The sequence below is a fragment of the Anolis carolinensis genome, chromosome 3 (assembly GCF_035594765.1).
Source record: "Anolis carolinensis isolate JA03-04 chromosome 3, rAnoCar3.1.pri, whole genome shotgun sequence".
NCBI classification, from domain to species: Eukaryota; Metazoa; Chordata; class Lepidosauria; order Squamata; family Dactyloidae; genus Anolis; species Anolis carolinensis.
Window position 1 is genome coordinate 123,618,607 of NC_085843.1, and position 26,836 is coordinate 123,645,442.

Genomic DNA, 26,836 nt, shown 5'->3' on the forward strand with positions numbered 1-26,836 from the left:
TCAACAACACCAGAAACAGATTGTTTCACATAACTGTGTCTCTAACTCACTGCCAAATGAAAACAGAGGAGAAAGGAAGTAGAGAAAGATATTTGTGGTAGATATTGTGGTACATGGCCACACACAGGAGATATTACAGTCTTAAGATTCCGGTTCTCGCCCAGCTTACTTGTCCGAATGTATCTCCCTCTATGAACCATCTCAAAGACTAAGGTCATCTGGGGAGGCCATGCTCTCAGTCCCACCTCCCTTGCAGGTGCAGTTGGTGGGGACGAGGGACAGGGCCTTCTCAGTGGTGGCCCCTTGGCTGCGGAACTCCCTCCCCAGTGACATAAGATCAGCCCCCTCCCTCCTGCCCTTTAGGAAAAAACTGAAAATATGGCTGTGGGGCCAATTTTTTAGTAAAGCTATCAGTGCAATACGTGAATTTTGGAATGGTGCAATGATAACTGGAACAGCCTGGACTACAATATTGGATTACATGATTTTAACAATTTTAATGTTGAAGTGTTTTTAATGTTTTTAGTGATTGTTTTAATGCATATGTTTTATTTGCTGGGATATGTGTTGTATGGTATCAAATTGTGCCTTTATGTGCACTGCTCGAAGTCCCCTTCAGGGTGAGAAGGGCGGGATATAAATGTGGCAAATAAATAAATAAATAAATAAATAAGATGATATTTAAGAAAACTCTTTGAAGTCCAATTAGATTAGTTTATATTGACTGTAAAAAGCTAAAGGTCTTTATTATAATTTTTTTGTTAATCTTTCAAATTTGGGGACATTTTTGTAAAAAAAATCATTTGAAAAAAGTGAACAGGGCTTTTGATAGAATCAAAAATGTTCATGCATTTATTTCATAGTAACTGCCTCAAATGCAAAAATCCTCATAGCACATTTTCTTAATTCAGGGAATTTAAAGAAGATGCATGACAAAGAAGGCAGGCTTGAAGTGAAGCACCAAATGTATGTGGAAAAGTTTTCCATGTCTGCTTTCTAACCCTAAAGTAGTGCCACTTCCATTGTGATAGACGTGAAGTGAAAAACAAAGATTAAAATGAAACAAAGGAAGACATGTAAAACAGGGAAGCTTTTAGAAAGCAACATGGATTGATTTTTGCAATGAGTGCTAATGTGAATGTAAAGCAGCATGGGGCGGCTTCTGAACTAGCACTTAGAAGCTTTGCAAACAGAGAGGATAGTCAGGTTTTCTGTCCATAGACTGTGACCTGCTGAACTAAAGCTGACAGCCAGTCAGTTGCAAGCGTCCAATTGTGCCTCTGTCTCAAATCCTGATAGGTTGAGCCTTAAGTGTAGTGACAGGTCGCTTTAACATGGCTGTGCTTTGCCCTATTTTCAGTTGTGAGCTATCAACATAATTCACCCCAGAGGCATTTAAAGGGAGTGCCTAATGGTTTTCCTCCCTCTTCTCCTTTTAGATTGTTTGCTTCTTCCTCCCTACCACTGTGCAGAAGTCAGGACAGATTATTTTAACCTCATAGTCTGAACAGTGATCTAATGGGAGATAGCTGTGGCATCTGAGTCCCACCGCTATTTACTGTCAATTAGAATGAAATCTCAAACATATTAGCTTATTCTGCTCTCCATTTGCTATTCTGTGTACAGCAGACAATGTTTCATATCCTGCTCTCTTGCTCTCTCTTTCAAAGAAAACGACACACAATCTCTCAGATTCTCAATAAGAACCCCCAAAAGCCTCTGAACAAATTAGTGAATGAGTGAAGATAATGGTAATTCTTTCACACATTTTTTAAAAAAAGATTTATTGAGGCAATATAACAAAAAGAAACAGAGGGAGCTGAAAAATAAAAAAAATAAAAACATTATCCTGGGGCCACATGTCATATGTGCGAGAAACAAGGCATCGTTTTAAATAAATATCCCTCTGAACTATCTGTTTTCCAAACAAACCGCCAGCTTTCCAGAATGTAAAATGTCATCAAAATGTCTTACATTGAAAAGGTTACAGCCTGAATTCTGTGTGGGCTGTGGTGCTGGGGGAGCCTGAATGAAAATATATTCCACAGACATCTGAGCCTAAAGAGAAACTAAGAGGCTTAAGAGGCTGCCTATGCCAGCATCAAAGCAAATCAGCAAAGCAACCTACATTATTTTCATCCTCAACACACAAATTAATAGGTATGTAAGTATCATATACTGGTCAGAAGCTACTGTAATGAACTGGGGGAGAGGGGTCTGCCCCATACTAATGATCTTTTTGTACAGGAAGGAGTGTGTGTCAGATTTTAATCATCTGTTTCCTGATGGGCAGGGAAACTGACTCCTACTGATGGACGAGAAGGCATCCTTATTAAATTTGCAGATGACACCAAATTGGGAGGATAGCTAATATCCCAGAGAACAAGATCAGAATCCAAAATTGCCTTAACATGAATGAGCTAGGCCAAAATTAACAAAATGAATCTCAAGTGGGGGGGGGGGGGTGTACAGTAGAATACCTAAACAATAAAAATGAAGTGCACAGATATAGGATGGGTGACACCTGGCTTGAAAAGAGAACATGTGAAAGAAAGCTGGGAGTTTTAGTAATACAACAGTGTGATGCGGCAAGTAAAAAGCCAATGTGATTCTGGCTGCATCCAGCTCAGGCTGGATGGCCATCTGTCAGTGGTGATTTGATTCTGTCTTCCTGTATGGCAGGGTGTTGGAGAGAATAGCTCTTGTGGTCTCTTCCAGTTCAATGATTCTATGATTGCAGTAGCTGCTTCCTGGTAAATAGGGATTGCGAGACATCATAGTTTCTATATACTCCCTAAACTAGGGGTAATGTAGGGGTCATGAATATGAAACAGTCATTAGCCTGCATGTCTAGGCTATGCATTTCTAATTGCCTGACAGGATTCAAAGCCATCTTCTCAGTTGAAACTTCCAATTATAGAATCTGTCTCCACAAAAACCCAGGTCAAACAATATATTAAAAAAGCAATTACAGGATTTTTTTAGTTTGTCTCTTTTTCTCTGTGGGCCAAATTGGTGTCTTTATAGTCATTTTGTTGTGGAAGTGTACTCAGTGTAATTCAGACTATACAACATCATGATGTCACACTGTGTTCTGTAAAGCTAGTATGGAAATGTATGATCTTAAGTAAATATTGAAGTCTGTCCCATGGAAATACGAGTAGGCATGCTTGTCTTCTGTATGATCTTAAGTATATGTTGATGTCCATTACATGGAAATACGAGTAGGCATGCTTGTCTTCCAACAATAAACTGCACCCCTCCATTTAGGAAGTGGTGAGGACAAGAAATATATATTTAATGCAGAAATAATATAATTACACACAGAGGTCAACATATAAACACATTCCATTTATTTCTTAGGCATGTGACTGAATACATTCAAAACTAATAAGGATGTTGACAACCATTTTATAAGGGTTGAAAAGGTTTAGAATAAGTAATATTCTCAATGGGGAGTGGGGTGAGTTAGCCCCAGCTTCTGCCAACCTAGCAGTTCAAAAACATGCAAATGTGAATAGATTGATAGGTACCGTTCCAGCGGAAAGGTAATAGCACTCCATGCAGTCATGCCGGCCACATGACCTTGGAGGTGTTTAAGGACAATGCCGGTTCTTTGGCTTAGGAATGAAGATGAGCACCAACCCTCAGAATCGTACATGGCTAAACTTAATGTCAGGGGAAAACCTTTAGCTTTACCTAATATTCTCAATGTCAGACATATGACCTCATCAGAGAGATGAGTGTACTGCCCATCCTGCAATGTTGCTGGACTTCTGGTGGAGGCCCTGCTTATATCTGGAGTGGAAGTGGCATGCAACACTTCCCTCACAACATGACAAACTGCCCATGTTGTGGGATCCTCACCACTCAAGTGATGCTTCTCACATGTGATAGGGAAAGCATCACTGCAAGGGAGCAGTGCACAGCGCAGCGGATTTGCCCCGCTACCCCTCTGTTTCTTTGATAAAGCGGGATGCTTCACCTGGCTCATGTAACAAGGTTGACAATTATATCATTTACTGTTATTGATTCAAATAATCCAAAAGATTTTTTTAAAGTTTGTTAAAGTGCTATCAAAAATGCAAAACTATTTATTCATCAGAAGTGACAGACTAATCATAATCTAGAAAATGACATCTTGTTCATTGCCAATTTCAGGTGTTGAAAATCTCTTTGGCAAGATACCTTCAATGCTGAACCCTTTTCTTGGTGAGTACGTCTTGTTAATAGCGTTATCTTGTTATTCTCCTGCTCTTGTGACTTCTAATTTCCCCTTTTCATTATGTAATCAAACAGACTGTGGCAGCTACTTATGTTATTTATTTATTTATTTATTTGCGGTATTTATATACAGTATCGCCCTTCTCAATCCTGAAGGGGATTCAGGGTGGTTCACAGTATTGGCAACAATTCAATGCCCTTGATAAAAATAGTAAAAAATCATTGAAGTTGACCCTCCCCTAATAAAACATTAAACATTATTAAACACATCACATAAAATAACATTATATATCACACAAAACATAGCCATTGTCCATGAACAATCCTGGGTCACTGCACTTTCAACTTTCACTTTCAACTCTCACTGCTCTTCTTTCATGTAATCATGATTACCTAGACCAGATTCAGAAGATTTTGGCTAGGAAAAAGTATGACAAAGAAATATGTTCTTACCAGTTATCAAAACCTCTGGGATCACTGAGGAATGTCTAAGTTTAAGAAAGAGAAAAACTATATATATCAAGATTTGTTGTGACTTCTAAAGAGACAATTAATTCATACACATAGAAACCTTCTGGTCCTGCTTCTGAGAAAGACAGTACACAACAGTGGACAAACAAGCTGCAATGGCAAAGAGGAATCATTCCCAGCAGGAGCTTTCCAATGGTGTTGGTTCTCAGGATTGTTGTATGTTTTCGGGCTGTATGGCCATGTTCCAGAAGTATTCTCTCCTGACATTTCACCCACATCTATGGCAGGCATCCTCAGAGGCTGTGAGGTATGGAGAAACTGTTTCTCCATACCTCACAACCTCTGAGGATGCCTGCCATAGACGTGGGCAAAACGTCAGGAGAGAATACTTCTGGAACATGGCCATTCAGCCCGGAAAACATACAACAATCCTGTGATCCCGGCCATGAAAGCCTTCGACAACACGGTGCTGGTTCTATCGGCAGGAGCTTGAGTATACCACGACTTAACCAGACCTTAGTTCTTTCATATCATCTTCAGCTCTCTGAAATAACTATAATCTGCTTAGACTCTAGAAATAAAAACATACTAAGAAGTGAACATGGTAAAATCCCTCCCCTTCACTGCTACAACCAAGTCTAAAAGCAGTTTATTAAAAATGTAATTCCAGCACTAAATATCTTGACTGTGGATGAATAGAAATGATTTATACTGGAATTAGAAGCGACATGAGTTCTGTCTTTGCAGGATAAGCTCTTTACTATAGAACACTTAAAATAGATCAGCAGCTTCTCACCCAGCCCTATCCGTCCCTTACCTCCTGAGTATGCTGATTTATAAAAAGAGATAAATAACCAGGATTTTTTTTTTTTGCTAAAAATGCAACTTGCCTTTAATCTGTATCTGTGCTCCTTTCTGAGGAATTTGGTGGGGATCACCTGGTTAAATACTGCCCTTTAATGAAATCCTTCAAATTCTCAAGATCAATTGGCAGCATGTTCATCCCACTTAATACACAGTCTCTGTTCTGGGTACTTAAAAGATTGTGTGTTACAGTACTGCATGTTTTGTACTGAGATGGCTACATCATTTTCATTTTTGCCAAAAGCTGTGTGGAAGTTCTGGGTGCCATGCTAAGCATACTTATGTGGAAGCAAGCATGACTGAAATAAATCAGAGATGATTCTGTGAAAAGAGTATAGTGCTGACATGTACAATATATAGAAATCTACCAAAACATTATTTGATATCAGTATTGGAGGTTGCAGCTATTCACAGCTACAAGTCAAGACATCAGTACATCAATTCTGCCATCAGAGACAACACTCCATTTTGTATAAGCCACTGAAGAATGTGAGATGAAAGGGCAGTTGCACTCATGTTTTGCTAAAGGGATTTCCATGCATAATAGATTCACCAATGTAGAAACAGGATTCTGGATTAAGATAAACATAGTAAAAATGAGGGGGAAAGAAAGCAGGCAGGGGGCTCGACAACCAAAAGAAAATTGAGGGAGACGGGCAGAAAGCATGAGGGAAAAGAAACCAGACAGGAGGCTTGACTAAAAGGGAACTAAAATAAAATGGAGGGAGATTAACAGTGAGCATGACCGAACTCAGGAAGTGGAGAGAGAGCAAACAAATGTGATTGTATAGGGGTGGCTGCAAGGTGGACACTGAGGCATGACCATGCAAACCTGTCCAAATGGCCCTTGCAAGTACAAGTTAATGGGGAACAGACAATGCAAGCAACATAAGAAAAGAAATATTAAGGAATGACTTCCAAAAGACAGCAAGAAAAGCTGATGCTCACTGTCACAACCAGCTAATGAATGATTCAAAACATTCCAGGTCTCACATGTAAGAGCTGGAAAGAGGGTCGATGAAGAAATGACTAGACCTGAATGGCTTGAGGCTCCAACATTTACATCTGGCATGAGTTGGCATGTAGTGCTAAGCTAACATCACACTTGCTTCTGTTCATGGAGGCTATCCATGGCTATTTCTTCACCTACAGTGTTGCTCTCCATGTGGTCTCAGGTGTGCAATGTACAAAAAGAATTCTGTATTAAGATAAATCCTTGGTCTGATCCAGCATAGCTCTTCTTATCATATCCTCCAAATGTTGAATTTGGCAGGAACAGTCCTAATTACACTTCTGTTGTTCCTTTTTCTTTAAAAAGTCCTAGTTTCTCTCTCCTTCACCCCTTTGTCCCCCTTTGTCTGCAGTTTACTTCAATGTATAAGATTAGTTTGCACTCAACTCAGTAGAGGAAAAGGAGAGGAAAGCAGAAACCAATGGTTGCTTTTCTACTAGATTATGGGATTGACCTTACTTTGCCATTTTGATCACATTTTCTCTCCTAGTTTTTGTGTTCTTCCTCATTTTATAACCTTTGCCATCCCTGACCACATTTTCATGTTTCTTGGCCACATCTGTCTCGAGTTTCCTCTTTGGAATATGGGAAGTAAATTTAATGTTTGTACGTTGTTTATCAATCTTGTCGCACGACCACTGGCATTGCTCCACTTCAGAGAGGGACATGGGAAATCCAGCACCCCACATCGCCAGAATCCAAGTGTGGGATCAGATGGGGAAATGTGAGTGTGCATGGCTTCCCTCATGGACTCTATGGCAACACGGGAACTCTCCCATGTTGCCATGGCGGCGGCATGCACCGGCTCTGCCTTCCTTCACGCACAGAGCCGCGCCAGCATCATCTGATGGAAGCTGGCTGGCTCCATGGGTGACCTAGGTTAAAATCGGTGCATGCCTACGATTTTAGCCCTTTGTGATGAGGTCGTATATTTTATTCAAGCAAATGATCAACAGTGTCAGTAGCTAAAGTGAACAATGTGTCTGTGCTATTTGCACCACCTAGCTTCTATTTGTTCTGTTTTCAGCCGCCGCCCCATTCCCCCCCCCCCTTTCACCTATTTCATTTATCTAACTTGTGGATTTTTCAGTTGCAGATTGCAATTCAATAGGGTAATTGAAGTGGAGCCAATGTTTCATGCAATAATTTTTCAAGTACAAGGGATTCTGCTGACACAGAGCAAAAAGTACATTAGGATTTACTTATCTGAAGTGTATGAACATGTATTTGAGTTACAGCAGTCATCAAGAATGGATTACAGTGTCTGTATGCACAAATGCAAATTGATATTTATATTTTGTATTGAAGTTATAAATTAGAAAACGTAGTTCTAGAAGCATGAAGGTGACTATTTGTGATCAGCAGCATGAAGGTTGCAGTCAAGGGCTTGTCTTCTAGCTCCCAACTTCAGTTTTAAGGATATTGTATGTGTACAGTAAAAGGAGTAGTTCAAACCAGTTGACACCCAAACCAGTGCAGTTTCAGTGGGTGAATAATGGCAGAAGAATTTTCACAGGTGTGAACGGCTTCTGCTACCTCATTTCAAGTAAAAGGTAAATGTTTTAAAAAGAAATGCCACATATTGCTTTGAAATGTAACAGTCTTGAAATTATTATATTTTATGAAGCAAGTATGAATATTTGTGGACATTGTGTACATATAATAGATTATAGAACACATATAATTGAACATAAAGTATAATAAATACATCTAAAAGGAGTTATACTACATAAAATCTGGTAAGCTTGAAGTTAAAAATGAATAATGTGATGAAACTGATTGTACAGGATAAGAATTATGGTGCATAAAAATAATTAGCAAGGTAAGGTCGAAAAGATTGTTTTAATTTTGCAGCCAGAAAAGAAATATCACCCACCCTTCTGTTATTGATTTGTTCATATATACCCATACATAGGCCAAGTACCATTTGAATTACTTACCTAGACGTTCCAAAAGAATAGGAGCTACCAATGTAATCTGAGCATCTTTATCAACAATAGAAAAGGGCCATGACATAACGTTTCTATAGGGTCCCCTCTGCTAGGACAAAGTAATTTAGAGTGAGGGGCTCAGCAATTTATCTAGTTCTGCTTTTTCATCAATCGATTTTGAGGAATAATTAAATTTTGTAGCATTACTTCCTGGAAAGGCAAAACACAATCCCAGATACTGTAAACAAAAGCCCTCTAAACAATAACTGAAGTTGAAGGAGAACTTACTGGTCCTGTTAGAGAAAAAGTCTGAGGGACCTTCCACACAGCTGAATAAAATCCCACATTATCTGCTTTGAACTGGAATATATGGCATGGACTCAGATAACCCAGTTCAAAGGAGGCACTGTAGGATTTTCTGCCTTGATATTCTGGGTTATATATCTATGTGGAAGAGCCCGACGTGATTTGCTAGTAAATATAGTTTTCAACCAAATTCTATAGCCTAGAGACCATTGGAAAGCTTTACCAGTTAAATGCCCTCCCAATCAAGGAGTGACTCTCTGAAAAATAACTGCTTGAAGACACAGAACCCCAAGGAACTAGTGAATCCAGGAATTGTCCAGCATAAATCCCAATGGGGAAAGAGGGCAATGCCTCCAGATGTAGGAACTCAGCATCCGCAAAACTGCCCTTATGTCTCTGAGATCACTGTGGGTTTAAAAAAAAAGAGTCCAGACCTTCTTGCAAAGAAGAAATGCCAGATTACAGCAGAGGATATCTTGTGAGTTGGTGGCTCCTCATATGTGTGTGAGGTCTCTTCATAAGGGAGACTTATCTAAAAGCCAATAATACCATATTAAGCTTTGGATCCTGGCAACTCCTACCTATAACTTTGATATTAAGGCAATAACAGAAAAGGCAAAGCATTGTCTCGAAGCATCTGGAAGTGAAACAGGATGTCAGGATTACTATCTGCCTTCAATGTAAGTTTAAAAATAAGATCAGCAATGCCTCAACAGGCAGCACCAAATTATCTTTCTCAGGACAGAGACAAAATAAAAAGAGAGAAGGGGGAACAAATAAGGGGCAAAAGGCAAGAGCAAAGGATGATGTCTTCTTCCCTGCCCCTTCCCTGCAATACACTGAGGCAGGCAACTGAGGGCACTTCCAGATAGGCCCTATACCCCAGGACCTGATCCCAGGTTTTCTGATTATATGAGTCTGTACTGCCAGAAAATCTGGGATAAACAGAAAACCTGGGATCAGATCCTGGGATATAGAGCCTATCTGGAAGGGCCCCAGGAATATAAGGCTGGTTTAAACATCTTTTAAATGTGCTAGTAGATGTATATTCTTTTAAAGTTTTTTTTAAAAAAAAAAAATTGATTTATACCTGGCCTTCACTCTGTCTCCAGAATACAGATGCTGATCAAATAAGCCATCTATAGATCCCCATAACCTATAACCCTAGTGATCATATACATTCGAGGTGAGGATCATGTAAAATGGTATGGAAAGCAAGGAATTTATCTCCAATGATATTTGAAAGATTGCACTTCTGAAGCAAATGGATGGCAATAGTCCATGACTCCAGAAAAGGCAGCACACTCGTAAATTTTGAAGTATATACCAGTATATGCATAAATGACAACCTCCATAGCTAGTTCCTCAAGTGGTTGTGTTCATTCATATAAATAAACCCACTTCATTAGATCTAACATGATTTTCATCCTTCATAGAGCTACTTGTTATAAAAATGCCCACTCAACACCAAGTCACCTCAGATTACAACAGAAATGTTTTACACTAATTTATCTTTGCTGGGAAAATCCAGCTCTCCTCCCATGTTTTTGTGAGGGTTACAGGTAGCATTAGAGGAATGAGGGAAATATATGGGGGATGTGTGGCAGATGGCATTCACAACCACAAGATCTGGCTTTACTCTTCCTGTCTGGGGCAAATACAATCAATTTTGTACATGGCTACAGTGTAGGAATGATCTTCACCCTTCATAAGATAGCATTTGTTTTCATTTCAACTAAAGATTGAGAATTTTTCAGGCACCCATATACTTTGGATTTTGTGACCCTCACAATCTTAGCCCTGAGTTATGTTAAAATTTAATCTACTTTACTTGGGGGAAATATATCAAAATGCACTTTTCTAGGTATGGCACAGTGCTGTTTTTGCACTTAAAATTGCACATATTCCTCTCTAGAGGGAGAGAAACGGTTCACTTTTGAGCCAGCTGAAGAGGCATATGAGCAAGCCTGGAGGGTTCAATACATTCCATTAACTCAGAAGCAAATTTATCACATGCCATATTGCAATTACAGATGAGTGGACTTTCAACTTTTTCACTTTATTTGAAAGAAAAGTTTATATATTTTCAAAAACTTCCATTTTTACAAGCCTTTAATAAAGACCTGCTTCAATAATAAAACTTAAAAGAGTTTAGTCCCCTAGTGCAACATGTAGTTGTTAGAAGAAATTGCTTCTGTTGCTGATGAATGCTACTTTATACTTAACTGGTGCAGAAATATTAGTGGCAGATAGAATAAAGGTAGAGATTGTTATGTGCAGACCAGCATTCATGCATTCACCACTGCAAAAACCTAAGTCTGTTATAGGAGTTTATAGAAGAAAAATGGGGGAGATGTTGTATTTCCCCAGATAAAACTCTACACTTGTCTTAAGTAGAGTTTGCAGAAATTGCTTTGTTCTGGATTACATTTTTGGTGAAGAGTTATAGCCCTCTAAAATAACTATTAAAGGGAGATTGTGCAAGTGGTGTTCAAAGTGTTGCTGGGATTTCTAGCATTCCTGATGAGCTTATTATTGAGGACGTAGTACAGGGCTTTCAAAGACGTTAGACTTTATTACTCTTGATCTGCATATGAAATTCCAAGCATAAGAAAACATCTTGAGAATGGCCCAGATCTTCTTGCTTATCCCTACTTAACTACCATATTTCACCTATTCTAAGATGTGCTATTCCTCCCAAAATCCTGGCTTAATAGGGGGGTGCATTTTAGAATTGCAGGCATCCTAAATTCCTCTATGTATCACAATAGCAGCTTTGGCTTTCTTCACTGGAGATTTTATCCTACAAGTAACCAGAGGAAGGGAATTATTGACAACTGAACAAAACTCTAATGATATGGATGACCAAAAGGATCATGTTAAGATCATAAAGCTGTTCTTTGTACATGTTATTCTCTCTAAGGCATGTAAAATGTGCATATAGAAACAAGAGAACAATGCATGGAGGCATGTCAAGGTCATATAGGATTTACCTAGCTTGGACAAAATCAATAGCATTTTTGTAACTCATTATCTTGATCCTATAATTCTGTTAAAAATCAACATCTTCTTCAATAGGAGGCCTGAGAATGTGGATTGACAAAAGTGGATTTTGATATAACTAAAGATATTTGATCTTTATTATTTTTATGAGAAGAAAGAAGGGAAGAACACAGTCCATCCAGCCTCAAAATAATTATTTTCATTGCTAGGAATCAAAGGCAGTATTAATGACTGTAATAGCAAAAACTGTCTTGTGTATTTACACAATATAATTGGAAAAACAAAGCACAATGATGCTAATCTATACACAATTAATATGTTACAATAGGTAGAGATAAAACACTGCAGTTACAAACCAAATATACATGCATCACATTATTAAAATCAGAATTTAGGAAGGGTATTTTTTGCACAGCAATGGCTGGGATATTGTAAGAGTTAGCCTTTTGATACCTAATGTAGGTACTTTTTGTAATAGTGAGCCTGACTTAAGCTACTTTTCAGTGACATATGAAAAGCTGATATATTTGTTACCTATTACCATGGATGCTGACCCAACCTAAGCAATGAAGTCAAGAGGGGGAAGAGTCACATGGGTGGTTGCTTTGTTCTGTTTCAGTAAAAATTGCTTTGCATAATAATAATTACAGTATTTCTCAGAATTTCTAAGGTACAATATCTTAATTGTCCACTTGGCAAAACCAAATAGATTTTAATAAAGTAGTAGAATTAATGGTAACATATGAGTTTCACCAAGGTGAAAGAAGAAAGTGCAAAAGCTGGGTTGCAGTTAAACGTCAAGAAAACCAAAATCATGGCAACCAGACCGATTGATAAGTGGCAAATAGAGGGAGAAAACATGGAGGCAGTGACAGACTTTATATTTCTAGGTGCGAAGATCACTGCAGATGCAGACTGCAGCCAGGAAATCAGAAGACGTTTACATCTTGGGAGGAGAGCAATGGCCAACCTCGATAAAATACTGAAAAGCAGAGACATCACACTGGCAACAAAGGTCCGCATAGTCAAAGCAATAGTATTCCTCATAGTAACCTATGGTTGCGAGAGCTGGACCATAAGGAAGGCTGAGCGAAGGAAGATAGACGCTTTTGAACTCTGGTGCTGGAGGAAAATCCTGAGAGTGCCTTGGACCGCAAGAAGATCCAACCAGTCCATCCTCCAGGAAATAATGTCCAACTGCTCATTGGAGGGAAGGATATTAGAGGGAAAGTTGAAGTATTTTGGTCACATCATGAGAAGACAGGAAAGCTTGGAGAAGATCATGATGCTGGGGAAAATTGAAGGAAAAAGGAAGAGAGGACGACCAAGGGCGAGATGGATGGACAGTATCCTTGAAGTGACTGGCTCGACCTTGAAGGAACTGGGGGCGGTGACGGCCAACAGGGAGCTCTGGCGTGGACTGGTCCATGAGGTCACGAAGAGTCAAAAATGATTGAACGAGTGAGACGACGATGATGAGTGACAACTATATTACTTTTCTGGGTTGTAATAAGACTTATAGGTACATGACTTTGAATAAGAGTAACATCCCAGGTTCTTGTATGGTAAGAACTCTGCTGTTGTATACAAATTGGCAACACCATCTCAATAAATGTGCAACTAGCATGAACACTATAATCTTTGTGGCACCAGCTGAAAGGGGTTTGTTTACTTGCTTTTTTGCCCTAGCATTTTAATTGGCTGATATGACCTTTCCTGCATTTTCTTGCTCATGGTATAGCATTGTTTGGAGTAATACTAGATGTATGATAGTTCTGATCATACTCTTGCAAAGAGCCTTGATATTTACACAGATAAATAGAGGTTTAAATATTTTTATAATAAATAAAAACATAATGACTGCCAAAAATATGAATCATGCAAACATACTTTATGTGGCCGTTAAAAAGATAAATGAGATCACTGTAAAACACTCAAAAACCCAATATAAATAATATACTGTAGCAAAGATTTTGGTTTGAAATGATTTCCCAGTGTTCAAAAAATCATTTTTAATTTAAAAAGCTATATATAATTAGTGAGCACAAATCAGAGCTGAACTGATGCAGTATATTTTATAATGTTTGCCAGTACTTTTCAAACTGTGTAAATGACATTTCACATCTTCAGCTTCTTCCCTTTTTGGAAAAAAATCCTTGTCAAAAATAAAGGATTCTGATCGCTATATTATTAAATCTGTTTGTTGCATAAATTCCTCAATACAGGAGTAAATCATAATCTGGAGATATTTTAGTCACACGTTGCTTTTATCTCTTCTATCTTCAGATAGTACATCAATTCACAATTTCCTCTTTAGACTTTAAATTTACAGCCACCTTCTCCTTTCTTACTCAGACTTTTAAACTGTTAGCCTCTATCGGTCTGCATACAAATCAGTCTGACTACAGACACTTTAAATATAGAACCTTGTAAATATGCATATCTATCTCCTTATCATGCTCCTCTTTATTTGTAGTTTTGTTATGGCCTGTGGCTAAAGAAAATAAATTTGACTTCACCTGAATTATCACATTACAGAATATGAACTTTTCACTTGACTCTCAGAAATTATGGTGTAAGTCAGGGGTCCCCAAACTTTTTAAGCAGAGGGCCGGTCCACAATCCTTCAGACTGTTGAGGGGCCGAATTATCATTTGAAAAAAAAAATACAAACAAATTCCTATGCATACTGCACGTGTCTTATTTGTAGTGCAACAACAACAACAACAACGAAAGAACAATACAATATTTAAAAATGAAAACAATTTTAACCAACATAAACCTATTAGGATTTCAATGGAAAGTGTGGGCCTGCTTCTGGCCAATGAGGTAGTCAAGCTAATTAGGATTGTTGTTGTTGTTGTTGTTGTTGTTGTTGTTGTTGTTGTTGTTGTTGTTGTGTACCTTCAAGTCATGTCAGACTTTGGCCGAGCCTAAGTCTAAAATTATTTATTTATTTACTGCATTTATTTACTACATTTATATCCCACCCTTCTCACCCTGAAGGGGACTCGGAGCAGCTGTATGTACATACAATGTATTATATTATTAGCATAGCACAATATTAGCATTATATATTACTGTATTGAACTATACCACTATACTATTATATAATAGGTAATATATAACATACAATTAATATTATTATATGGTATTACTATTAGTATTATATTGTATAACATAAGATTATTATCAATATTATATGTATATACAATATATTATATTATTAAAACTGATATAAAAATATTATATTATAAAACTGAGGGCGGGGGCCAGGTAAATGACCTTGGAGGGCCGCATCCGGCCCCCGGGCCTTAGTTTGGGGACTCCTGGTGTAAGTGTTCCAGGCATTCCTGATCTTATTATTTGTCATTAGGATAGTGAAAAATCCTGTATTTAGCACAGTGGCAGTAGGTCAACCCAAACCAAGTATGTTAAGCATGGTAATGATCTCCTTTGTATAAACTCTTAACAGAAGCAGCAAGTCACTTGTAGAATGACAGTTCCATTACAGCAGAGCAGTGTTTCATAAATTACAAAAAGTGAGTTCTAATAAGAGTGAGATATTATTATTACTGTTGTTATTGTTATTGTTATTACTATTACTATTATTAAAATGTAAAACTCCATTAAATAGCATTATAAAAAAGAAAGAGAAAGGCAACCAAGAAATAAAATGATGACTTCCACTTGTCATTTTAGCAGAGATATATATATATATATATATATATATATATATATATATAGCATAATATATAAACTATGACCCCTATATCTATTGGGATACATTCCTGAACCCACCATGGAAACCAGGATAATGGTGAACCCTATTAAAATGAATAACTTTTGCCAATATTTACCATAGGTCACCCTAGAGCAGTGGTTCTCAACCTGTGGGTCCCCAGGTGTTTTGGCCTACAACTCCTAAAAATCCCAGCCAGTTTACCAGCTGTTAGGATTTCTGAAAGTTGAAGGCCAAAACATCTGGGGACCAACAAGTTGAGAACCACTGCTCAAAAGGAACTGGACAATTCCTAGAGAGGTATTTTTGTTCTTACGGTACTGTCACCACCCCACAGTTTCAAATTCTTTGAATCATTTCATTCCACACCATTTAAGAAGCTCCTGCTTTTAAAATCATTTACTTTTAAAATTAATATTATACCTAGCTTTTTAAATATAGTTAGCCAGTATTTTAATTATATCTGCGGTCATCTCTATACACCAACATTTTTGGTCTTTCTTAAGGGGGAGGGAAAAAAGAGAAACTCAGCAAAATTTTCATTCAACTGTTGATCAAACTAATTTTTTTTCGATAAAAGGTTGATGTTTCAGATAAATTTTAAAAAGAGAGATTTAGCAGGTCAAATGTACTTTTATATTACACTATAATAGTTGTGTTGGATGGTAGTCTCTGTCAGGACCCAGGCTGCAGAGCACCAATAACCATACACAGAGGCCAGAATCTAACTAATATCTTTATTGAAGGAATATATAAAGTTAATAAAAGCAAGTGTATGAAATAGTCCAGAAATAGACCTTTCAGGAAAGGTCAAAATTAGTCCAAAGAAACAATGTCCAATATGAAATATTAAGGTCCAAAGTTGTAATCCAATAACCGAAACACTCACTTTGCCAGGCAAAGTGAGGGGAGAAGACAAGGTCTTTTAGTCCGTGAACTTGAGCGAGGCTAGGAAGTAACTTGATTCTTGGGAAAACGAGGCTTGATTCAAGGCAACAAGGAAACAAGGAACAAGAACAAGATCCGTGGTAATTTCTTGGCAAAATCCGGGAAACAAGACGAGGCTGAGTCTTAGAAAGCAAGGCAGGATTCGTGGAGTAAACAAAGCTGGGAACGAAGGCTTGGCGACAGGAACGGAGGCTTGGAAGCGGAGTAGCTGTCCACACACACTACTCCGGTTGCTGACGAATTGACTCCGCAAGATCCCTTTGTGGGTAAAACACCTAAATAGGGTCCCGTTTTCCCGCCCAAGAGCAGTTCTCTGGAGAACCAGAAACGAAAGCTATTTTCTGAGTCCAGATGCATGACTCCTTAAAGTTTCCCATGGGAAGCAGGCTTAATCAGCTGAATGCTTAGCAGCTATCCTAGCACTCCTGCGAGACGCCTGATCGACTCCTCTCTGTTGTTTACAAAAATCATGGCGAGAAAACGTAGGAGATTTAGGCTCAGGGCTTGTTTGACAGACTTCTGGAAGACAAATCTCTTGCAGGTGCAAGGTTTCCAAATCTGGCTGGGAAAGTTCCAATTCTGACTGAAACGGCGAAAAACCCAAGTTTTCCTCTTCATCTGGCACCACAGTGCCAGGAATGGGTCTACATTGCCCATGGGTCATCACAGTCTCCATCAAAATCACAGCAGACCTCAATGGTTTCTGCAATCTCCTTGTCATTAGTGGGGATCCAGACTTATCTTGAGAATGATCTACCAACTGTAGAAATGAGAATTTTAAAGATTAATGACGTCTCAACAACCACACTAGTTACTTAAATCATCCGGAGTTTCGAGATGCAGTGTCATCTGTACGCAGATAATGTCCAGCTCTGTCACTCCTTCCCACCTGTCACTAAGGAGGCTGTTCAGGTCCTGAACCAGTGTCATGGAGCCAAATCCCAGGGCTGGATTTCCAAGCCCTGAATCTGGCTTCATAACATAAAACAACCCTGCAAGCACCTGGCGGGAGAAGATAAAATGAGCCTGGGAACTCAGGGTTGAAAGTATAAACAATTATAATTGATGTAGTGTGTGGGAATGGTAGTAATGTGATCCGGAGGGTGGGGTTTGATGATGATATTTGCGTGTGCTATTACGTTGCATCAGAAGTGATAAAATTGAATGTATGTAAACATTAGGTCATTCTCGACTTTTCCAAAGTCATGTATTCTTCAATAAAGATTGGATTTGAGAGCAGCTATCTTTGATCTGCGTTCAGACTGGTCCTTTGAAGTGAGCCTGACATTTAAGTCGAGAATCCCGTTCTCACCCTCCTGCGGAATTCGCAGTGAAGTGATAATGAGTGGAGAAGGAGATCAAAGCCCAAATGGAGCAGGGAGGCCTTTGCAAGGGGCCCGGCCGTTGGGAGAAGAGACGCTGCAAGCCATAGCTTCCTCTACGGGGTACCCCAGGCCGGACGGCGTGACCCAGAGGATTCCCAGGGGAGGAAGAGGCGTCTCTGCGGCTGCGGAAACCAGTTGGGGATCTGGAGGAAGCATGCCGGAGACCGTGGCCCTGCGGTTATCCATCCTGGAAACAAATTTATCCAGGCTGTCGGAAACCGTAGGGAGGTTGGTGCCACTATTGGAAGAGAATCTCCAAAAGGAGCCCATCCGATATGGCGCCGAGAGAGAGCCAAGTAAAGAAGGAGATTGGAGCCAGAGGGGCCAGCGAGCATCAACGCAGAGTCCCGTGGCCGCGAGGGGCGAGGGAGATGAGGAATATTGGCAGGAGCTGGAGTTCCGAGACAGAATGGCACGCGAAGTGGAGCGCCAGCGAGCTCTGGGAACTCTGAGGCCGCCATCTCCAACAGAGCTCCCAACCCCCCGAATGGGCGTCGGGGTGGAAAGACCACTGGGGCCAGGGATCGGGTCCAGTGGATTAGCAGACGAAGGCGGAGAGGAGCAGGAGATCCAGGAAGAGGAGGAGAATGTGCTGTACGACGAGGGAAGACGAGATGCGGGGGCTACAGCGAGGCCCGTATGCGGATGGGTGGAAGGGCCGACAGCGGCGGCAGAATTTCGGGAGCCGCGCAGAATGACTACCGGAGTGGGGCGCGGCGTGTTCAGAGGGGCCGTCCAAGGAAACCCGATGCAACCCTTCCCCCTGCCTCCCAGACAGCACCAACGGGCCGCAGAATGGATGCCAAGGAGGGAAGATCTCAAACTAGAATACGGAGGGGAATCAGCTGAATTGAACTTTTTTCTAATTAGCATCAGAGGATACATGGAAGACAATGCACACACATTCCCCTCCGAAGCAAGCAGGGTTCGAGCCATCGGCAACACACTAAAGAGAGGAGCTGCAAGCTGGTATGTGCAACTACATGCCAGACGCGACCCATGCCTGAGGTCAGTGCCCCGCTTCCTCGCCGCACTGGAAAACCGGTTCAGAGACCGGCTAGAGCAATTGAGGGCTCGAGACCAGCTTAAAGGAATAAAGCAGAGGGACAAAACGGTGCCCGAGTACGCAGAGGAATTCCTCCACCTCGCGGAAAGGGTACCAGAGTGGTCTGAAGTGACCAAAGTGGAAATATTTAAAGAGGGACTACGCCCCGAGGTTTTCAGCTGGGCAGCACACAGAGATGACCCCGAAACGCTCCAGGGATGGATTCAACTAGCGGGGCGCGTTGAGTCCACCCTGGCCCAGGTGAAGCGCTTCAGAGGCAGCGGTGGCCAGCAAAGACCGGTGGCGAGAGGCCGAGGAGAAACGAGGAAGCAGGAAAGGTCCGGAGGGAGGCCGGGGATTCCCTCCAGAGGAGACGACAACAAACCTAAACCGGGATGCTTTGTGTGTGGGAAGACGGGTCATCGAGCAGCAGAATGTTGGGCACGGAAGGGGGAGCCACCAAAACCCTCCAAACCCAAGCCAGCAACCGGGAGGCGTGCGGAGGAGGAGGTGCAAGCCCCAGAATCTCCGGAAAAATTGGTGAGTCGGGACAAACGCATGATAGTAGTGCCAATCTGCATCTCGGGGCTAGAGAATCGGGCCACCTGCAAGGCATTTGTGGATTGTGGTTGTTCTAGGAACATTATAACTCCGGAACTAGCAGGAGCGCTGAAATGCCAGCAGATGGTGCTTGACTCCCCAATTGCATTTTCGCAGCTAGATGGATCTGTTGCTGCTGGGGAAGTATCTACAAAAGAAATACGGGAGGTCCCATGTAAAATAGGCAAATGGGAAGGAAGAATATCCTTTGTGATAGCCCCTATTGCCACATACCACGTAATATTAGGGATACCATGGCTCGAACAGGCAAATCCTGACGTAGATTGGAGAGGAAAGAGCCTAGCATTTAAAGAACAGCAGACGCAATGGGAGATAAGCAAAATTGCAGAAGAGGAAGACGAGGGAGATGAATCAGGTGAAATAAACCCACAGCTATTGCCACCTGAATACAGAGACTTTGTGGATGTTTTCAATCAGAAAGAGGCAAGTAAATTACCTCCCAAAAGGAATATAGAAGTAGAAATTGAAATAACCCCAGGAGCAAACTTACCAAAACCAAAAGTATATCCCATGTCTGTGCAGGAGAAGGAGGAATTGAGGAAATATATTGATAAAAACCTGGCGCGAGGCTTCATTAAACCATCCAATTCTCCTCTCGGGGCCCCAGTGTTATTTAGGAGAAAGAAAGACAACTCCCTAAGATTGTGCATTGATTATCGTAATTTAAATGCAATTACTAAGGACAATAAATACCCTATGCCCTTAGTAAAGGATTTAATTACCGTATTGAAGAAAGGGAGCATATTTACTAAACTGGATTTAATTGAAGCGTATCATAAATTAAGAATCAAACCGGAGGATACTTGGAAAACTGCATTTTCCTGCGCATTCGGCCATTTTGAATATAAAATTTTGCCTTTCGGACTAAAAAACGGAGGCGGTTGCTTTATGCAGCTTATAAATGAAATATTACACCCCTTGTTGTACAGAAGGGTATTTATATTTCTTGATGATATCTTGATTGTGAGTGAAGATAAGGAAAAGCACGTGAAATTGGTCCGGGAAGTGTTGCAGAGACTAAGAGAAGCAAAGCTGTACGCAAAACTGTCCAAATGTGAATTTAATAAAACTCAAATTGACTTTCTGGGGTATCGGATATCTCCAGAAGGATTAGCTATGGACCCAGCTAAAGTATCAGATGTAAAAGAATGGGGAGTACCTCAAACAAGGAGGCAATTGCAATCATTTCTGGGGTTTGCAAATTTTTATAGATCCTTCATAAAAGGCTTCGCGCAAATAACCGCACCCCTTACTGAACTTTTAAAAACAAAAGGGAAAGGGGAGACAGCAAAAGTAAAAGCTCCTGGCGCCAAACTGAGTTGGACGCCAGAATGCCAAAAGGCATTTGAAACCCTAAAAGAATGCTTCACAGAAGGACCCATCCTAAAACATCCAGATATCAGAAGCCCTTTCATAATCCATTGCGATGCCTCAGACTGTGCGTACGGGGCAGTACTATTGCAAAAAGATCAAAATGGGAACTTAAAACCCTGTGGATATTTGTCCCGGAAGTTCAGCGAAACTGAAAAATGTTGGCCAATATGGGAAAAAGAGGCATTAGCCATATTAAAAGCCTTAGAATGCTGGCGACACTTCCTCGAAGGAAGCGGTATCCCATTTGAAATTTGGTCTGACCATAAGAATCTCCAGTATTTAAAGTCTCCTCGAAAATTGTCCCCCAAACAAATTAGATGGGCGCAATACTTCAGCAGGTTCGATTTCCAATTAAAATTTTTTCAAGGGAAGCAGAATGTCTTGGCGGATGCTCTTTCACGCATGCCTCAACACGAAGGCATAACCACAGCAAAAGAGGGGACAATATTCTCTGATAAACAATGGGGCTTAGCTGTCAGGACAAGAGCGCAAACCCAAAAGGAGAACACGGCTATTGTTGAACTCGACGGGGAAGATAATTGGGGAAACGAACTGAAACAGTCTTATGAAGGAGATCAGTGGATCGCATCCAACGCAGAAAAGGGGGAGCAGAAGGGGGGATTTTGGTTTGTTAACAAGAAACTGTATATCCCAGCAATATTAAGGATTAAGATTTTGCATCGTTTTCACAATAACCAGAGCGCTGGTCATACAGGAATTACAAAAACAACGAAGGCAATAGCAAAACATTGTTGGTGGCCAGGAATGAGGAAGGACATAAAGAATCATGTTGTTCAATGTGATGATTGTGCCAGAAATAAATCGAGAGGAGGGAAGCCTATGGGATTATTACAAACAGTAGCGGAACCTACCAGACCTTGGGAATGTGTAGCTATGGACTTTGTGGGGGAACTGCCGGTTAGCAAAGGACATCGTTATATTTGGACAGTATTAGACCTGTTTTCTAAACAGGCCCACTTTATAGCACTGACGAAACTACCATCGGCCGAGAAACTAGCTGAATTGTACATAAACCATATTTACAAACTGCATGGATGTCCCAGTAGAGTGGTCAGTGACAGAGGAGTACAATTCACAGCAAAATTTTGGGAAAAATTCTTGGAAATGCTAGGAGCAGAAAGGAGTCTAAGTTCTGCTTTTCACCCCATGACAAACGGGGCAGTAGAACGTACTCAGCAGACACTTGGGCAGTTCCTTCGAATGTACTCTAACATGAGACAAAATGACTGGTCTAGGTGGTTGGCTTTTGCAGAACTAGCTTTTAATTCGACTATACATTCAGCAACAAATAAAACCCCCTTTGAAGTGGTTTACGGGTATGAAATACAGCCTTTGCCCCAGTTACCAAGATGGACAGAGAATGAGGAAACAGAGGCAGGGAAATGGAAAACACAAATGCTAGAATGCTGGAGTCAAGTGACTGCATCCTTAAAGGAAGCACACAAAAAGTATAAAGCGTTCGCAGACAGAAAGAGGGTGGAAGGTGATAAATTGGATAAAGGAGATCTAGTGTGGTTAAGTACCCAAAACATCAAATTGGGGCTACCTTCGAGAAAATTGGGCCCCAAATATATTGGACCATTCAGAATACAGGGTGTTATCAATGAAGTAACTTTTCAGTTGGCATTGCCAAAAAGTTTAGGGAAAATACACCCAGTATTCCATCGCAGCTTACTGAAAAAGTATATGGGGACTTTGGACAAAATGGACACATAGAGTTGTTGTTTGATTTGTTTCAGGACTATGATGAAAAAAGAACCGAAGAGGAGGATGAAGAAAACGAGGGCGCCATGTCATGGAACCAAATCCCAGGGCTGGATTTCCAAGCCCTGAATCTGGCTTCATAACATAAAACAACCCTGCAAGCACCTGGCGGGAGAAGATAAAATGAGCCTGGGAACTCAGGGTTGAAAGTATAAACAATTATAATTGATGTAGTGTGTGGGAATGGTAGTAATGTGATCCGGAGGGTGGGGTTTGATGATGATATTTGCGTGTGCTATTACGTTGCATCAGAAGTGATAAAATTGAATGTATGTAAACATTAGGTCATTCTCGACTTTTCCAAAGTCATGTATTCTTCAATAAAGATTGGATTTGAGAGCAGCTATCTTTGATCTGCGTTCAGACTGGTCCTTTGAAGTGAGCCTGACAAACCAATGTCTGGCCGCTGTGTCGGACTGGATGAGGGCGAACAAATTGAAACTCAATCCAGACAAGACAGAGGTCCTCCTGGTCAGTCGTAGGGCCAAACAGGGTATAGGGTTACAGCCTGTGTTGGACGGGGTCGCACTCCCCCTGAAGACATAGGTTCGCAGTCTGGGTGTTCTCCTGGACTCATCACTGAGCCTGGAGCCCCAGGTTTTGGCAGTGGCCAGGGGAGCTTTCGCAAAACTAAGACTTGTGCACCAGCTGCGCCCGTACCTTGGGAAATCTGACTTGGTCACAGTAGTCCACACTCTGGTTACATCCCGTTTGGATTACTGCAATACGCTCTATGTGGGGCTGCCTTTGAAGATGGCCCGGAAGCTCCAACTAGTACAACGGGCAGCAGCCAGATTAATAACTGGAGCGGCATACAGGGAGCGTACAACCCCCCTGTTAAGCCAACTCCACTGGCTGTTGATATGCTACCGGGCCCAATTCAAAGTGTTGGTCTTGGCCTACAAAGCCCTAAACGGTTCCGGTCCAACTTACCTGTCCGAACGTATCTCCTCCTATGAGTCTGTGAGAACTTTAAGATCATCTGGAGAGGCCCTGCTCTCGGTCCCACCTGCCTCACAAGTGCGGCTGGTGGGGACAAGAGACAGGGCCTTCTAAGTGGTGGCTCCTTGGCTGTAGAACTCCTTCCCCAGTGATATCTGGCAGGCTCCATCCCTTCTGACTTTTAGGGAAAAAAAGTAAAGACTTAGCTTTGTGAGCAGGCGTTTGATGAGTGAATTCTGTTGGCTCGACTCGGTCTGGATTAAGGTTTCTGTATAAGGTCTTGTGGACGAATGGCTCAAGTATTTTATAATGTATGGAATTTAATCTATTTATTGTATTTTGTTAAATTACCTAATTGTTTTAATTGCTTATGTTTTATCTTTTTGTATTGTATATTGGCATTGAATTTTGCCAGATTGTGAGCCGCCCTGAGTCCCTTCGGGTGAGAAGGGTGGGATAGAAATGATGGAAATAAATAAATAAATAAATAAATAAATAAATAACTGTTTTAGAAAAGAACAAACTCATTGAATTCCCCTGAATGGGCAAAATAGATATTTTTATTTTAAAAAAATTGTTAGCCAAATTGGATAAATTAATACGTACAGTCCAGGTCCATTTTTCATATGTGCAAATGTAAGTCAGTTCATACAATTTTTAGTTTTCAATATATGTTTCCAATAGTGTATATAAAAAATCAGATTATTTGCATATGCAGATTTTTCTAGCACATACACTTCTCATTTCCCTATATGGGTATATCCTGCATGAGTACGCTCATGGAGTAAAAACATTGAGTTAGCCATTGTATGGTGAGTTAAAACTTAATCTAATTCAATGGGTCTAATGTAATAAGAACTAATAGCAGAATTTAGCACTAGAAATTTGTAGAATAAAGGAGTTTATTTTCTAAAACCAAATTCTATGATGCAAAATAAATAAATAAACACATCATTTGTAATGTCCACCATGTAAAAAACTTTAAGAATTTTTTGGTGTAAGAACTAAATGAAACTTTATTTACATTTCTAGCCCACACAGAGCCAATTACTTTAATTCAAAATGGATATAACAAAGGTATGCACTTAATGCTAAAAATTCACTTAATGCACCTGTTGGCTCCTTTATAAGGGAAATGTGTGTAGCTTTATTCACCTGATTAACCTAACTCTCAGGCCCTGCAGTGGCAAAGTCTGCAAAGGCTAAATTAAATTAAACAGAAGTCAGCACTGAACATACCATCCAAATAACATTACTCATTGAGCTGAACAACAAAAGAATCTACATAAGACCACTATCTAGCAATAAAGTAGATCTGGTAATATAGAGCTATATATTATGAGTCTGACACATTTCTTTCAATCCCTCCACAAGGTAATAACAGCAATAATCTTAACCTCACGTGTCATCATAAAGATCTGACGGATTTGCATGCACACATCATCTCTATTTTTGAAACTGTTAAAACAAATAAAAAAAAATTAATAACATTATCAAAATGAATGAGGGATGATCAAATTGACCATTTTTAATAGCTGAGATAGTATAGAACTTTCTTGCAGTTATTCTATTCAAGAAGACACTATAACTGTGGTGTGACACAGGCCACAGAAATTCAGTATTGTTGAACACAGCACCTGCCACCCCAAGGATTTATAGTTCACCAGGGTACCAAAGCCAAAAAAAAAATGTTTTCCCTTTTTCCTGTCCATGAGATCTCTTCTTTCGTTTATTAATATCCTGTAGATATGCACTGATTCATATCAGTACACATGCGAATCAAACTCTTGCACAGCAAAACTCAAATTTCCCCTTTGATAAAATATTTTTTCTCTCCTCCCGTGTGTCTATTTTGTATCCTTCTTTGCAAGCTCCAGCCCACGTTATGCTTTTACCCCATCCTTTCATATATCTCTATACCCATATGTCAAAATATATTAATCAGTTATGATTGCCAAGATACAGTGCTAGGGTCACCACCTCTCGCTGATCCCACAAAGGAATTTTTGGGACCTTTTCAGAAGAGACAAATCCTTAGACAAAGATGACCATCAGAAACCCATCAACCATAATCTGCCGATCCATATCTGTGCACATGCGCATGAACTGGACACTAGTCAGAAATAGGACAATGTTTAACCTCTTCAATAGAATGTAACTAACAGGATTTGCTTTGTCTGTCTTATGTCCCTTACCTCCCTTCCCTACCTGTGTTATGAAATACGTTTTATATAAATAATAAGAAACATTAAGAAAAGGACAAGCTGCATTTCCACCCCTGCCTGGCCTCCAAGAAGCCAGATGTGCTGTCCCCAGTAATGTCAAACTATGCTTTGGGTGGAGGGCATGGCCTGGGCAGGAACCATCTGGTCTTTGTGTACAGACAGTATTGATCAGTGCCCCAGGTGCGACCAACTCTCACCCAGGCAAAGCTCAAAACAAAAAGGCACTGATCACTCAGATATTCCTATAAATATTTTTGGGACTCCTACTTTATTCTGCCACACCTGGGAAAGGACCCAGGGCTCATCCACTTTTGTCCCCTGCTTCCTGGTCTCTTCATCTCTATAATCCCATCATTGTCACACCCGGTGGCTAGCCATTCTCCTGGGATCAAGAACTTAAGCTCTTTAAATATGGACTGGACTTCCTGGGGAACTCCCTCCACCCAAGGAGACACCTTCAGACAGCTAATTGGGCAGCCCAGGGCTTCCCCGCCTGGTAAGGAGAACAAATTCATGATGGAATTTTGGCCATCATGAAAATCTCCTTCAAAACATACATTTCTAGCATCACAGAGAGTGAAATACTGAATTTTATTTTGTTCCATTTACTTTGTTCACATTCTCTTGTTCATTTCTAACCCCACTTCACTCTGCTTTTCTTTTCTTTGGATATTTAAATGGCCATGTCATTGGAGATTCTGCCAATTGGGAGGTGAGCTGGCCTAGCTCTTTCCCCTGCCAGCCACAGACTGAAGCAGGAGAAATAAACAAACGCAATGTTAGCAAATGGGTTTTTACTGTATAAGAAATCTTGCACACCACAATATGCTTATGCTTGTAACTTTGGCATGAGCCTTACATGCATTTTCACTCCTGGCTGGGGCTAGTCATGGGCTTAATGGCAGCCCCATAGAAAGCAACCAAGTCCTGAGCTCTTTCCCTCCTGGCTGGGGTTAGC

General features: G+C 40.5%; 1 long non-coding RNA gene across 1 annotated transcript in view; it reads left to right on the forward strand.

The window, feature by feature from the left end:
- The first annotated feature begins 1,324 nt into the window (after positions 1-1,324).
- LOC134297569 (uncharacterized) overlaps positions 1,325-26,836 on the forward strand; it is a 58,336-nt gene continuing 32,824 nt past the window's right edge. Inside the window, exons 1-2 of the long non-coding RNA XR_010004363.1 lie at positions 1,325-2,160; positions 4,162-4,212. This is a non-coding gene — a long non-coding RNA (uncharacterized LOC134297569). The remainder of the gene's footprint in view (positions 2,161-4,161; positions 4,213-26,836) is intronic.